Source organism: Malaclemys terrapin, chromosome 2 (assembly GCF_027887155.1).
Source record: "Malaclemys terrapin pileata isolate rMalTer1 chromosome 2, rMalTer1.hap1, whole genome shotgun sequence".
Classification (NCBI taxonomy): Eukaryota; Metazoa; Chordata; order Testudines; family Emydidae; genus Malaclemys; species Malaclemys terrapin.
In genome coordinates, this window is record NC_071506.1 from 67,250,635 (window position 1) to 67,267,753 (window position 17,119).

Sequence of the window (17,119 nt, forward strand, 5' to 3'; positions counted from 1 at the left end):
ATTTGATTTTGACACCAGGACACTGTTCTGTTTCCACACTTTAAAGAAGTGTGGAAAGATTTTGAAGAAGACACAACATCTAAAGATTTCTGAGGTGCATTTGTTTTCATGCAAAATGACCACTGACTTTTCAAACTCAGTGGACACATTTTAAATACTAAATAAAACACCTTGTACTAAAAGACAAATGATTTCTAATTTTGCTCAATAAGATTTTACTCTTACCATTTTCATCAAGTGGTTAGTACATGAAGATTAAATTTCAAAGGACAACAGAATAAACATTTGTCTGCAATTTTAGGGCATAAAAATTAATAGATACTAACAATCAATGGCTGTGTAAAATAAAGGCAAAATGGATCAGTATTGGAGAAGTAATATGTTGACATCACAGGACACTGGAAGCTGAGCAGGGAAAGGTTTTTAAGTCAAACTGGTTAAAGCACTGGGGCAGGGTTGGGGAGCTGTTTGTTCTTTTTGCTAGCACCTATATAAAAACATAATGGAAACACTCCAACAAAGGAACACCCCAAACTCTCAATGAAGAACTCACAGAACACATCCGATATCCTCTAAAAGTTCTCCAGCAAAACCAGAATTTACATTTTATGATCTTTCTAAGGTTAAAAAAAAACAATAGATCCAAAATCTTTTTTGGTAAAATTAACTCTTCTAAAGCGTCTATACCTCAAAGAAGCAAAAAGGGACAAAAACCCAATTATTTCAAAATGCTTTGCAGGAACTGTTTGATCTGTCATATATTCAAACATTTTGAATGGTTAAGCATTTGATTCCCTGTGCACAAAAGCCGGATATAAATGATTTGCACATTTAAGTTTGATAATAGAAACTGGAAAGAAACACTGTAAATCACTTTCTTTGTTTTAAATACATTACAAAGGAACAGCAAGGCCTTGATCTTCCTTCTTTTTCAACCCAAACTCATTCATTCATGGGTACACAGGAATGCAAAACTGAGCCACAAGAAGACAGACACCTTTATGGTGGATAACATTTAAAAATTAATGTTAAATCAAAAATTTGGTTTTAATAACCATTTTGGCAGACCAGGGGTAGGGGCAGTTGTCATTCCTACTTGTTTGGGTAAAATCTCCATAGAGCAATAGGATAATTGGATACTTTCCATCTAATGTATTTTCTGTCATTATATGGGTACCTGGCTTCCCTTGATTGCAAACAGACAAGTGTATATAGTTAAGATTCTTGTGATTTCTGCATAAAGAATATTGCTCTTCACTGCTTAAATTCTGACCCTTCAAGTTTAAGTCAAAGACAAATAAATTACAAACTAGAAATTCACAGCAAGGAACATTTTCTGCAACATAAATTACATCACAGTAAAACGCATTACAACAGTAATAATGGAGAAATATGAGCAGAAGAGCATTAGCCAACCAAGTGCTGTTTCAAACATACTTGCTAAGTTTTAGTCTGCTCATCATACTTATTTAGCATTCAGCACACAAATTATTCTGGAACAAAGTGACTTTTATTCTAGAATAGAGCATCCACAAGTGGAGCTAATCCAGAAAGTTTCCCTGGGTAGACAAGCCTTTAGCAAAGGGGAGAAACCAACTATAGCTGGAAGTGATCTACTTTATATGGGGAAATCAACATCAAAAAAAACTTTTCTTTTTTTTTTTAAGCCTGTTTCTGCTGGTAGGAAAGGTACTGTTTATGTCCAGAGCACATCAGGTGAGACACAGCAATAATTATTGAAGAATTAACAATAATGCTTCTTAAAAGAAATCACAAGTTACAGTAACACATGCAATTGTAAAGATCTTTTACTAGCAAATGCGTAAATGTTTCAGTATATTTAAACACACTAGTCATCTTTCTGATGTTTATCGAATCGTTCCAATAGAGCTCTTAGTATATTTCCTGGTGTTTTTTGGTGCCTGTCTCTTAGAGATTGGATTGCAGTCTTTGCCTGTTAAGGGGAAGAAACAGAGAATTTTACTTCTTTATAAGAACACTGCAGCTCATAGACTCACTATCATGCTTGCTAACAATACATATTTTTAATAATTTGTGGAAAATGCTGTTAGGAGCGGGAAGGGAGGAATCCCCCTCAATATCCTTTAAAACTCATGATGAGAAAGTATTTCATATTTAGGTATTAAAAGCCCCCAGTATATTTGACTATAACCCCAATCCTGCAATGGGGTGTGCCTTTGGGGAGCTCACTGCAGGATTTGGCCCTATATCCTGGTCATGCCCAATGTTAGCTAAGCACACAAGCAAATAACCTAGCGAGAGAATGGAGGAAGAAATTAAGTAAAGGAAGGCTGGGAAAGTCTGGAGGGGAGAAGACCATGGCTGTACTGAATTTACTGACTATCTGAAGGGAAGATACAATAATATATATTCAGATTATTTACTACTACAGATGGCTCTAACAATTTTTACTTCCATACAACAAATATTTATACTATGGTAGTACGCAAAGGCCCCAATCATTATTGAGACCTGTACAAACAGAAAAAGAGAGAGCCCTTTCCCTGACTTCTTATCTAAAGAGACAAACACGTGAAGGATAGGGGATGGGGATATGCACAAAGCCAAATGAATAACATGAAGAATTGGCTCATCTTTGCTTATAGTTACGTGCATTGTAGGATTGTTTTTTTTTAATTGGTTTTATAGGAAGGGTGTAGGAAAAGCATAGGAGAAGAATAATAATCACAGCTTGTCATCTAACTAGCTATGAGAACAAGGAGTACTTGTGGCACCTCATTCTTTTTGCTGATACAGACTAACACGGCTACCATTCTGTAACTAGCTATGATTAGCATGCTGGCTTTTGTAAGCATTGTGGCAGTGGAGAGTTTTAAGGAGGATTTTGAAGAAGGCTGAGGTAGCGGCTGATCAGATTTTATCAGGGAGTTTTTCCCCAGGCAGAAGAGGCTACCTCGGAGGAAAAACTGAAATATTTAAGGGAGAAACTGAGTGGTAGACAGTAAAGACTGGGAATGCTGGAATTCAGTAGGTCCATATATTAACAACTGAAAAATGTTTTCAGAGGTGTGATTGTCTGTTTTTGAAGGCAAAAAGAGACTATAGATTCTGATCCTTTGCTACACATTTTGAAGGGCTCTGATATGCATTCATGAGGTTGAGAGGTAGGATTTAAATAGTAGATGTGTCAGTATGCTGAGTTGTTACGAAACCTTTGCCTATTTCTGCCCTGTGTAGTTCCACTCCCAGACTGATGCCTCTGTCTTTTTATAAGGCTCAGGTGTTTAACAGAGCATCAGCTGGCTTCCTTGTCTCCACCCTTCAGTGTGGGAAGCTGCTAATTCATTATTGCACAGGTGGGGCTGGCCCCATCTCCCTTTAAAGAGGCCAGTTACCTGCTGACAGTATTCAAGTTGCCTGAAACTGACTGACACGTTTCCCACTCCACTGAATAGTATAGAATAGGTTTCCCAAACCCTTTCACTCTGAGTCATGATTATGTGAATCACCTCCCTTCTCTTTTGGAAGCAGATAGCATCCCTGTGACAAGCTAATTGCTTCCATGGAAAAGAAATGAGGAAAGCTTTTAATGAAATGTTTACTTCTTTCATTGTAATTTAGCAGCTGGTAACAAGTCCAACTAGCACTGGTGCTAGCTCTCCATAAAAAACCAGCACGTAGTCCGTGTATCACTGCTTGGAAACCTCTGGTGTAAATTATTGAGGGAGAACGGCAGGGAGGAGAGTTTTGAGATTAAAACTAGAGCTGGTTGAAACCACAATTTCCATTCCACAGGAAATTGGGACATTTCAAAACTACCTTTTGTCCCAATTGGAATGAAGAAAATAGAAGTTTCAAACTTTCCTGCAAAGCAAAAATTTCCAGGAACCATTTTTCAGAAACATCAGCACAATCATATATATCTCAAAACAATCAAGTCAAAATTAGTTGCTTTGGTAATTTTGTGTCCAATTTTTTTTATGAAATCAACACATTCCCGCAAAAGTTTTTGATTTAGTTGGATCAGCATTTCCTGTCACAAAACTGTGCCATCATAATTTTTTTACCAGCTGTAATTAAAACAATGTACAAATCTATGGAGAATTATGACAATTTAAGACAATGAGGTCAGGAGCCGATGGCAGCCACCAGTTACCAATTACAGCCACTGGCATCTGTTAGGGAGCAATAGTTCACTATGTAACAGATGACAGATGACTATAAAACAGTTTTACTTTATAAAAAACGAAAACAGACATTTTATTTTTGCCTTTTACCCTTGAAAAGCAACAATTTAAATATAGAAAACTGGAGATTTGACTATTCAGAAAATCAAATTACCTTTTCAGCTAGTTCTGCAGCAGTTACATTTGGATCATATGGTATGGGATCGCCAATATATGTGCGAAATTTGACTGGGAACCCTCCATATAGAGGAACTACTGGCAATCGAGAATATTCATAAAGCCACCTAAATGACCCTGTGAGTTTAAAAAAAAATTGTAAATGGTGAGCAATAGGTTAGAAGCTAGCTGAGTCGCTGAATCCAAATAATAGTTTGCAAAGTGCCAAGAGTATTTTACCAAGGCCATGACAAAATAAGCAAGACAATTTGCACGGCATAGAATCTTGGGTGGTGGTGGGGAAACAAACCCTTTACTTACCCTTGCTTTACCTCATACATATTTGATATGCACCCTTATTAATACAATAAAAAAAACAGTTGCCAGAGTTAAAACAGAAGTCTCCATAGATTTACAGGTTTATTTCTGACATATAGTAGATATTGCACATATTAAAAAAAATCTAAACTTGAAGGGATACATATGGATTATATCTTACATATTTTTCCAAGTGTCCTATATCCTTCCCGAAGATTCTGTGTGAACATAGGGATGATGGGCTAATAAACGAGAAAAAAGAAGTGGTGAGGATTTGGACAACATTTCAGTCTAATTTTTTTAAAATCCTTCATCATCTCTGAACTAGAGAGGCGTTCCATCTATCACATAATCATAGCAAATGTTACCATCTCACTAAATTGAAATGAAACTGGTAAATTTTTATTAGTAAATGAAAGAAGTCATGTGTTTGTTTAGAAAAACTACAGCTAGTTATGTACCATGGGCCTGATCTAACTTAAAAGGGGAGATTCTCAATAAGAATCTTTCCATTGACTTCAAGGGGTGTTGGATAGGGTCCCAAAGTACACAAACACTAAAACAACACTGGTTATCAGCATAAAATTTAGAAGCAGAAAGAACAGATTCTATAAATAGTGCAGAACCGTTCCAAAGAGACACAATCCTGGTGGATTTTGTTTGCTTTTTTGTAATTTTGCCTAAAATAGTAAGATCAAAAAACATCCAGATATATTATTGGCTGCAAAATCTTGCAGGTAGGCAAACCAAATGAAGCAAAAGTCCTAAAGGAAATTTGCACAGATTCTGCAATTTTAGAAGAACCGATATAGGTGACATGAGGTGGGGAGAAAAAAATGAGCTCTCCATCACTACTCCCTATCCACTACTGTCTGCCTTTGGTTGGTTAGCCTCCCTACTGACTGCTGAGAGGGATCTTTGACTGAAGCATACAAAATAACACTCTCCTCAGTGCTGTTTCGTTAGGGGCAGGTAAATTTTGCTATGCTTATTGTACAAGAAGTATTCTGGTACAGGAAGTATTTTCTCCCAAAGCTGCATAGTGGTATGAGATAATACCAGATGACATTTTATATAGGTTCTCATATATATATAACATATATAACAAATGAGACTATTGCTTTACAGATAAGTAATATATTACTTAGTTGGAGACGATCAATTGAAACACTAAAATGCTCTATTCAAATTGCTCTTGTGTTCACAAGAGCAGTCTCAGAGTTTGACAAGACTGCTGGTGTGCTTGCCACAGAGTTGTGGTTGTGTATTTTTCAAGATATGTTGCTATCTCTGTTCAGGTTTGATATTATGAAAATAAAAATGTTAACTAAGTTTGAATTTATTTATGTCACTGACATTACCCAGGGTGTAATCTGGTCCATGAACAGCTGTATCCCCTCAGTTCTCTACCCTCCGGTGCTTTTTAAACTGCTTTACTGTGTGAGTTACCACTTCCTGTCTGCTCATACACAGCCTCCAGCATGTAAATTACTCCCAGTTATAGTGTATGAGTGCTATAGCCAGCCACCCATACATTACACTGCAGCAAAACACCAGCAAGTTCCCAGTCCCAGACTTTCCCAGAAATGTATGTCTTGTACTGCCCACCTCTTTCATTGACAATACAAGCTCCTATAAAGTATATCATCCTATAATGGGATGATATGCACAAATCCCATTATCCCAAACACACTGGTTTAGATAAAACAATAAAACAAATTTATTAACTACAAAGAGATAGATTTTAAGTGACTACAAGTAATGAGGCATAAAACTCAGAATTGGTTACAAGAAAATAGAAGTATAATGCGACCAATGCCTAACTTAACAAGCTAAGTGAATTCAAAGCCAAGGTTTCTCTCACCACATTTCAGCAGTTTTACTGGCTGAATTTCTTTCAGTCAGGATCCCTCTCCCGGTTCAAAGCTATTTCCTTTTTTCTTCAGGTGTTGTGGATGGTTAGAGAGAAAGGGAGAGATAATTTGGCGCAGCTGCTCTCCTTTCTTATAGTTCTTTCTCCTCTTTGAGGATCATCTCCAGCTGAGGTTCAGGAGACAAAGTCTGGGTGGATGGGAACCCCCAGCTGTTTTTTTGTCAAGATGTAAATTTTCGCCTGCATCCTCTTTCCTGCCAAAGAATGGCCACTTAACCAGGTGATGGTCCATTTGATTTTGTTGACACCCAGCTGAGGCGTTGGCTAGCCTTTTGTCTCTGAGGAACTGGTTTGTGGCTGCTCCCCAGACGTGGAATGTCAGTGATACCATACAGAGCAATCTTATAACTTGACATGCAACGTTGCCACACATATTTTACTAGGACAATAATGATCAGCAAATTATGAGTTTTCAAATCATGCCTGACAGGGCATACTTTGTACAAAATTTATCATATTCTTGTTAAAGGGGTTAACATAGAGGTACAGATTGTGTGACTGATCATGACTGAGTGCTGGGTGTAGACCCCTGTTCACTGAAGGTGCTGCAGTACAGGTTTGACTGGGTCAATCAACACATTCCTAGCAGGGATTACTGACCCTTGGTGATAGCTGCTGGGCTTATGAGACAACTGGCTCAGTAACTGGGTGGATATATATTTGGGAGGAACAGGCAGTCGTGAAAATCTCAGAGGGTGAAGAAAGCTTTGTGACAGGCTCCTCCTGCTCAATACCTGTGCTATGTCCAATACTGTTTAGAAAGCAAGGATTAAAGGTTCATGTGGTGGAAGAGAAACAGATTGTGTGTGTGTTTTTGAGTGAGAGGCCACAAAAACAAGCTAGTCAGCACTGCTCATGGGGTAGCTGAAGAAGCACCCTCTGACACTGAGGGCAAGATAAATCCATTATCTTATAAAAAATACTTGAAAAGAATTATTTTGTTAGTCTTTGGATCCCATGTTCAAGATAGAAAATACATCTGTATATACATGCAGGAGGTGGTACTTACCACCTTTGCATCTATAGCCACCTGAGCAAAGCCTTTGCGATTACCCCACAAGAGGTTGTAGTTTTCATCACTAAAGAATGCTTCTCGAACTCCGCCTGGCGAGACACCCAATAAGTGGCCATTCTTCAGAATTTGAACACATTCTTCTCTTCCACCATGCATCACACCAAAAATATCCAAAAGCAGTTTAATACCTGTAAAAAATATGTCCAGTTTACATTATAATGGAACTCTAGATCACCTTACATTAAGAACCTAAAAAAAAAAAAAGTGGCTAAACATCATGTGAAGCAGATATGCCTGCATGTGAAAACTGAACCCTAAGCCATGATTTGTAAGAGTGACAGACCTTTTTTCTGATAGCATTAGTCTAACCTTTCACCCAGATTTGTGTTAGGGAATTTTGTTAAGGTTGAATTGCTGATAGTCAATGAGAACCAAAATATAAAGAGAGAGAGACAGTAGCTAGGATGGAAAGGGAGCCCAGAGGGAGGACTGAAACAGGCTGGAAGGTGGAGGAGAAGGTTGGGGAAAGGCCAGGCTGGAGGGAACAGAAGTAGAAGGTTTCAGGCTAGGCGTAGAAGGATCTGTTACTACTATAACACACTCCTCACCAAAACCTGGACTGAAATGTCAAATTCCTGAGTCTCAATATGTCTCTGCTGTCAGTAAATATCTCTAAAACCCTCTGGCTAAATGTATGTCTCATTTCCCTCTAGTGGCTTGTCCACTTAAAGGATGACAACCTACTACTGCTATCAGTTCCTCTGTTAGCTCAAGTGGCAGAAGTCTATGCTGTAGATCTGAAGGATCCAACCATGCTGATGACCTATGTGCAGAATTTGATGACTTATGATGAAATTTCTATTTATTTTGAACTGTGCATTTTTAAAACTTCAGGGAGTTACATACAAAAAATGCTAAGTTTGCAAAGTCAAGCACTAGTAAAGAAATGCCACACTTAAGGATGCCTCTGAAACCTTAATTTGCCCCCCACCATGAGTATACTTATGATACAGGCTTGAATTATGTGACCACAAACTATTTTTTTCCATAGGACTCCTGCCTCAGCATGTACAGGATAGACGGTACTCATTGGATAGGTAATTATTCAGTATTTTGTTTTAGCTGTGTCATCATTCAATTAATGGCCACATGACTTACTCATCATGCATTCTTCAGACCCTGCTCTGAATACAACATTATAAAAAAAGCCCTTGGAAAATTCATGGCATTGCCATTGGGGTTGGTCTCCCATAGCACCCCCTTGGGGTATGACAGTATGTTGAATACACCCAGCCTCTGGTCAGCAATGCCTGGGTGGTCAACAGCATGGGTCTGGGTGTGGGAGACTCAGCCCTCTGACTGAATCCCGCAGAAGTCCGTTCTTTCCTGGGCTATCAAAGATCCAAAGGAAAACAACCAAACACACAAGAAGATTCTTTTCCTTCAGGAAGCCTCTGGCAGGTCATAGGCCTGTGCAGCCCCCACGGGTGAGTTATTGGTAATAGTGCCAAAGTAATCATTCTGCATCAGGCCCACCTTCCCCTCAGAGGGCTCCAGCGGGAAGTAATTGTTTGGGCAATCCCTGCTCTTAACCAAACTCTTCTCTGGGAGATGCTCTTCTCCCACATACACCACTACCTGAGCTATGGTTCTCCCTTTTAGGCCATCCCACTCATTGAAGATTGAGGTGGGGTTGAACAGTCTGGCCCAGAGCTTTTCATTAACCCTCACTTGGCCAGTCCCAGGTTTGTATACCCATCCCAGGCATTCATCACTTCAGTATCTGAGTGCTGCACAGAATTTGAAGAATATATCTTCATAATAATCCTGTGAGATGAGGCACTATTATTATCCTCATTTTACAGATGAGGAACAGAGGTACAGAGAAATTAAGCTCCGAAGTGTCCACTAATTTGAAGTGCCCAATTTGGAAAAGATATGGCCTGATTTTTCAGAGTATTTAGCATTCTATATCACTTTATATGTTCACAGCACAGCTCCCATTGACTTCAGTTGCAGCTGTGAATGCTCAGCAATTTTGCAAATCAGCCCTAGGATCTCAAGCTGGGCACCCAGAAAATGCAAAACACACAATTAGTGAAAAGTTTGGTTTAAATGACTTGCCCAGAATCACATAGGAACTCTGTGGCAGAGGCAGGGATAGAATCTAATTCTCCAGAGTGGTATTCAGCTGCCTTAACCATGAGACCATCCCTTCTCTTTCTGCAGCGCTCTGCCTCTTTTACAACACACCTTCCAACATTTGCAACAAATAGTGCCAGGGTTTTACAACCAACAGCCTACACAACTCTAATGCATTTTCAGAGTGTAGTCTATCTTGTGCACTGAATAAGGCAGAGGTCTTGTGGAAAAATAGTAGATGATCATGTAATTAGAGATTGTATCATAATGCGTACGCATAAGGGGGACAAAGTAACGTTGCATGAGCAACCTTAATTCTGACATTTCCTAACTTTTGACTGCTTGATTTTTCAACCTTAATGTTCTTTTAACATAGCTTTTTTATTGTAATATCAATAGACCTTGAGATTGACAGTACCCTATTATTTTGGGGCTGATAGCTAAAAAAGGTCTGCCACCTTCCCAAATTATTAGATAAAGCGGATAAGGAATTATTGTATTTGGCAGTAATTAACTTGATAATTAGATGAATCAGGTTAGTATCAACGGACCAATCTTAATTTGATTTGTTTATATTTTATGTTATTGTTTGATTTTTGTTTATATAAAATTGGAAAGTTGTATGAACTGGATGTTTCTTATCCAGACATCAGTACCTGGGATGACCAGAAACCCAGGGTAGTAACGAAGACAAATTGAATAAGCCACCTATTGGTAGTCCACACAATCTGCCCCTTTAGTCCTCACATTCAACCAAAGTTGGCTATACTTTAAATATCGATCAGACAAGACATTTTGTTATAGTCAATAGCAACAAGTCTAGCATAACAAAATCCTCTGATATTATTGGCACTGACACTCTGACATGTTCAGCCACCATTGTATGGAAAGGCATTTGCACTTTCAAACTATAGCAAAAATTCTGGCTACAACCTGGGCATGAAGCCATCAGTCCTTAGGGAAATTCAACTAGTACGGAATGCTCCAGCACATCTCCTCAGCAACATGGGCTACAGTGATCACATCAAACCTATCCTCCACTTTCTACACTGGCTTCCCATAGAATATCAAGTCACATTCAAGATCTCAGTTCTTATCTTCAAGGTGCTCAATGGCCTGGCTGAAGACTATGGTCAGCAATGTCACTCCTCAGCACAATGAAACGTTCCACCTTAAAGGTAAAGTTCATCTGTGCAGACCAGGCTTTCTCGAGGGCTGGTCTGAGACTGTAGAAGGGACTCTCATAGGAACTAAGGGCCATCACAGACCTCCCCGTCTTCAGCACCAAGTATAAGGTGCATTTCTTCCACCTTGCTTTCTCTAGCATAAACAACATAGTACTGTGGAGATTAAAAAAAAAAAAAAAAAAAAGAAACAACAAAAACCCCTACTGCAACAGAACGCTACACTGTACACAAAATCCCCCCCCGAAAAGAGTGTGAGAGAATAAATGTGACAAACTACAAGCGATGTTAGTCATACCACTTAATGCATTACTGGAAGGCGCTTAGATACTATGGCGGTGAGGTCAGTATAAGAACCTATATGGTATAAAACAGCAGAGATGGCCTGTGCCTGTGGATGGGGGCAGGAGGGCACAACCATAGAACAGCTGGAGTCATGTCTCCTGAGGCTGCACCCCCACCCAGAAAGCAACAGACCCTCCCTGCAGCTCCCAGGCTGTTCCTCCACCTTTGCTTCTCCCTGCCTGGTGCAGCTCACTGGCTCAGCTGCCCCTCAGGGAGGGGGCCTGGCTGCACCATGTGACTTAGCAATCTGTGGGGGCATGTGACCCCCACATGCCCCACCACGTGTTGCTTCTGTTGTACAGTATACGATAGTATGATGGACAAGATTACTGCTAAGAGAGGCCTTTGTCCTACAATGAATAAAATAGCTAAGGTGGATGGAATACTACCAGAGGAATTTGGTAGTGAGCATCCCTGATCAGTGCAAGCTGATGTCTTTTAGAACATCACTTGAAAGATACAATACAAGAAATCTTGAAATATACCTATTCCAGAAAAAGTGCTGACATACATAAAAAATTGCCAGGTAAATTCCTCTCTACTGTATTACTGGTGGTTTCGAAAGACTGCTGAAAAAGATCTGGGGCTTATAGTGCATCACAAATTGAATATGAGTGAACAATGTGATGCCGTTTTGAAAAGGGTGTATTAACAGGAGTTTCATATGTAAGAAATGGGAGGTAACTGGCCACCACTACTTGGCATTGGTGCGGCCTCAGCTGGATAACTGGGTCCAGTTCTGGATACCACACTTTAGGAAAGATATGAATAAATTAGAATGAGTCCAGAGGAGAGCAACAAAAATGATAAAAGGCTTAGAAAACCTGACCTATGAGGAAGGTTAAAAAGACTGGGCATGTTTAGTCTTAAGAAAAGAAGACTGAGGAGGAGACCTGGCAATAGTCTTCAAATATGTTAAGGACTGTTGCAAATAGGACAGTGATCAACTGTTCTACATGTCCACTCAAGGTAAGACAAGAGGTAATGAATTATCTGCAGCAAAGGAGATTTAAGTTAGATATTAGGAAAAAATTTCTAACGATAGGGGTCATTAAGTTTTGGAATAGGTTTCCAAGGGAGGTTGTGGAATCCCCATTACTGGAGGTTTTTAAGAACAGGTTGGACAAACACCTGTCAGGGATGGTCTAGGCTAACTTAGTCCTGCCTTAGCACAGGGTGCTGCACTTGATGATCTCTCAAGGTCCCTTCCAGCCCTACAGTTCTATGATTCTATGAAGACCTGGCCTCAGTTATTCATGCCTTCATCACCTCCTGGTTGGTTAACAGAAATGCAATATACCCGGGCATGAAACCTTCAGCATTTAGGAAACTCCAGCTAGTACAGAATGCCACAGTGCATCTCTTCAGCAACACAGCCTACTGGGAAGATATCAAATCTGTCCTTCACCCTCTATAATGACTTCCAATAGAATATTGAATCAAGTTCAAGGTCTCAGTCCTGATCTTCAAAGAACTCCATGACTTGGGCCCAGGATATGTGAAAAACCATCTAAAGTTCTGGAATGAAGACCATGGCTGATGACTGCACACCTCTGGCACAATGGAACTCTCAACAATAAGAGTAAAACTTGTCTGTGCATGAGACAAAACTTTCTCTGGGGGGAGTCTGAGATGTTGGAATGAACTCCCCCAGGAACTAAGGACCATCATAAACATCATCAATTCAGGTGCAAGGTGCATTTCTTTGACTTCGCCTTCTCTAATATAAACACACAGTAACATGTGTATATATATATATATATATATATATATATATATATATATATATATATATATATATATACACGACCTCAGATTATATATATATATATATATATATATATTAAAAAGTCACACCCTACCAAAACAAGACACTCCGCTGCACACATTTCTCCCTCTGGGGAGAGGATGAGAGAAGAAACAACATGTGACAGACACGTAGTCACGTGGCTTAATGCACTACTGGAAGGCACTCAGATACTACAGTGATGAGTGCAGTATAAAAACCTCTATAGAATAGAGTAGAATAATAGAATAGAAATAGAACAGTTAATATGTACACTTGGAGGACAGATGTCTTAAGGGGAGGAATGTTGATACATATGACATATTCCTACATAAGTAAAATATAACATTTTATCATGGTGATACAGAAAGTTTATTTATTAGAATAGTTTATATATAGGGCCCTACCAAATTCATGGTCCACTTTGGTCAATTTCATGGTCATAAGACTTTAAAAATTATAAATGTCATGATTTCCGATATTTAAATTTGAAATTTCATGGTGTTATAACTGTAGGGGTCCTGACACATAAGGAGGTTGTGCAGGGGGTCACAAGGCTATTGTAGGGGGGTTGGCTATTGATACCCTTACTTCTCTGCTGCTGCTGGCAGTGGTGCTGCCTTCAGAGCTGGGCGGCTGGAGAGCGGCAGCTGCTGGCTGGGAGCCCAGTTCTGAAGGCAGCGCCGCCACCAGCAGCAGCACAGAAGTAAGGATGACATGGCATGGTATTGCCACCTTTACTTCTGCGCTGCTGCCTTCAGAGCTGGGCCCTCAGCCAGCAGCTTCCACTCTCCGGCCACCCAGCTCTGAAGGCAGCAGCGCAGAAATAAGTGTGACATAGTATGATATTACTTCTGCGCTGCTGCTGGCAAGGCACTGCCTTTGGAGCTGGGTGCCCAACCAGAAGCTGCCACTCTCTGGCCACTCAGCTCTGAAGGCAGCGCAGAAGTAAGGGTGGCAATACTATACCATGCCATGCCACCCTTATTTCTGCGTTGCTGCCTTCAGAGCTGGGCTGCCCCATCTACATTAACCTTATGACCCCCCCAAAAACCCGCTTTTGGTTTGGGACCCCCAGTTTGAGAAACACTGTCTCCGCTGTGAAATCTATATAGTATAGGGTAAAAGTACACAAAAGACAAGATTTCATGGGCTGTGACGTGTTTTTCATAGCCATGAATTCGTTGGGCCCTATTTATATATTAAGTTTACAACTTTGAAAGTCAATAATAAAACTAGTTTAATAATGCATTCTTTTCACTTACAACAGCCTTAATTATACCAAAAATATTAAGTGGGATACTTAACAGAAGAAAGAACACTGCCTCTTCTTTATGTTAATGTCACATGCAAATTTTTTTGAAATCTGTGAACCAATAGCTATTATGAACTTCAGGAGACATCAGATTTCCTCAAACATTTGAAATTACACTATTTTTTGTAATACATACTGGAAAACAATCTGAATGCCTGTACTAATGTATGTATCTCTAGTATTAATGTGTGAATTTCACCAAGTATCTTTGAATTTAAAATATTTCTAACTCTCCTCCCTTCCCTTCACCTGCCCAGTACAATGAAAGTGCTTTACCTGGTATTTTAAAGGTGAAGTGATCAGCTACTGAGTGGCAGAGTCTGCCCTTCTGGTTACATAATCTAGCCATAAAGTACAAATAGTCAATAGGAGTGGCACCATGGTAATAAACAATCAGCCCTGGTCCTTCTGGGATTTTTTCCACACCATGAAGCTCATAACCTGTGAAATACATAAAGTGCAATTAGTTTTCTACCAGTCATGCTGTGATTTAACATAAGTTCCTTACTAGATACCAGCAAGAAGTCATAAAGGAAACTGCACCAAAGATTAACTTCTCATTTGCCATGTCACTGATATCAAGGTAATGTTGATTATAAGGTGATGTTGTTACCGAAGGAACTGTGTAAGAGGGAAATAAACCTGCACAGCAAACTGTCTTGGCTTCACAATAGCTATTATAAAGGCATCTGCTCAATGGGCTGTAGCCTTTATGATTCAGTGAAATGGGGAAGGATAGGAAACATGAATATGACCCTATGACCAGAACAGATCCTGCCTGAGAGACCTGGAGTTCTGGGAATCATGAACAAGATGGCGGGGGAGGGGGGGGCGGGTTAGCCATTCATCAGGGGAGGCAAAGAGATCTAGGTGGACATTGCCTTGCTTTTTACAGAAATGGGGGTTTGGTGTGGTGAACCAGGTCCAAGAGCACCTTTCTTTGGGGCTCAAAGTGTTTGTACCACCTATTACATACTTCCCAACTTGGATGGCTGGTGTTCTACTCCCCATAAGCAAACTCAGCAAGATATCCATACCTGCACCTGGAAGGCATACAGCTGCAAAGCTAGATACTACTAGATCACCCAAGAATTGGTGTCCTTCGAAATATTAAGCTAATGCAATGGGGCACGATCTGTAAAAGGCAGTACTGGAGGGATACCATATTAGCCCTAGGACTGTTAAATGCTCCTTCTCAATTCTGTAATATTTAGTTTCTCAGGGAAAGAGATGTCAATTCAAATATAGCAGTGAGTGTTCACAATATTGAAAGGCTTAAGCATCCGTTTGGAACACAAATGTCTGAATGAATGACAGGGCATTGATACAGAATTTTTTTTTATCATAAAAAAGACCTTGTCACACTGAACCAGCCAGCGAACTTGCTCTGGAATAGTTAAAGGAGCAGCCAGCATGGCAAAGTGGGGTAGGAAGTAACCAGCTAGTATTTGTTTGGAGAACCAGAGGCAGTGGGACAGTTGGATGTGGTGGGGCACTTGGGTGGGGCTTGTGTAGTTGTGGGCTAGATGGAGAACCACTTTTCTTTAGTGCCGTCACTTCATATAAGAGGGCTTGGATTCATGTTTAAAGAAAAAAAAATCTTGCTTACCATGCCATAACTTTCCATACAAGTCCCAGAGGCATGTCACCATTTGCCTGCCATTGTCCCATAATTTACTGGAATAATCCCCCTTTAGGTCATTCTTTCTCTTGTAAACATGAAGGAGAAGACTGGAAAGGTAGAGAACACCAAACAGAACGATATGAAATGCAAGCAGCATTATAAATGGAATTAACAGCAACAAGAAGTAGAACACCTAATCCAGATAGTCTTAAGGTACTCCAGACCAGTCAATTCTTCCAATATGTAAGTCAGATAGGTCGTATAGTTTACAAGTTTCTGCTCTGAAATACTGGATTTACTTCTGCTTAGCATCTCCTGTTAAAAAGAGAATGAAACAATCTAAGTCCAAAACTTCATAGTCAAGGCAGCTTTCTTAGCTTTTCCACTAGGAAAAGATGACATTATCCTTTATTCTTACTACTAGCAGATAAGTTCCACACATTTTTAGTTCATTTAAATGGGGTTCTTAACATTAACTGACTGTCCTATATAAACTAGGACTTTGATATATGGCTAATACTATGGTTACATATAAATATGTGTTATTTTTTATTTATATTAGATAGTGTCCCATTGTACTGGGCACTGTAATTAAGCACATATTAAGACATTGTCTCTGCCCCAAGCAGCTTCCAGTCCAAAGCTCTGATCCCACAAATGTATGCTTGACTTCAATAGGAATACTCATATGCTTAAAGTTAAGCATGTTCATAAGCATTGTCAGGATAAGAGCCTAAGACTACAAGTGATTTACAAAATATGTTTCATGTTTATATATATTATATACATAGGTTTTTGTTATTTAAAAATAATAGATAAATACACATCAATTATACTCTAATGCCCCCAACCTAACCTTAATTAGTTGGTAATTTCTTGTAGCTTTCACAGAAGAAGTGGGTGTTAGAGAGGGTTTTGAAAGAGAAGGTAATGAATAGTCATAAGGTACAGTTTGGGGATGGAGTTACATACATGGGAAGTGTGGGAGATAGTTGTGAGAGAAGCAAACAAAAGAACAGACAATGCTAGGATCACTGGAAGTATGGAGGGGCAGTTGGTTAGCATGTGAGAATGACTGGCAGTGGGCTGGGTGAGCGGATCTTGAGGCAGATTGGTGGGGGGGATGTTAGTG

At 39.6% G+C, this 17,119-nt stretch overlaps 1 pseudogene; it reads right to left on the minus strand.

The window, feature by feature from the left end:
- Nucleotides 1–1,849: 1,849 nt before the first annotated feature.
- Nucleotides 1,850–16,299, minus strand: LOC128832520 (transmembrane protein 68-like; annotated as a pseudogene).
- Nucleotides 16,300–17,119: the final 820 nt, after the last annotated feature.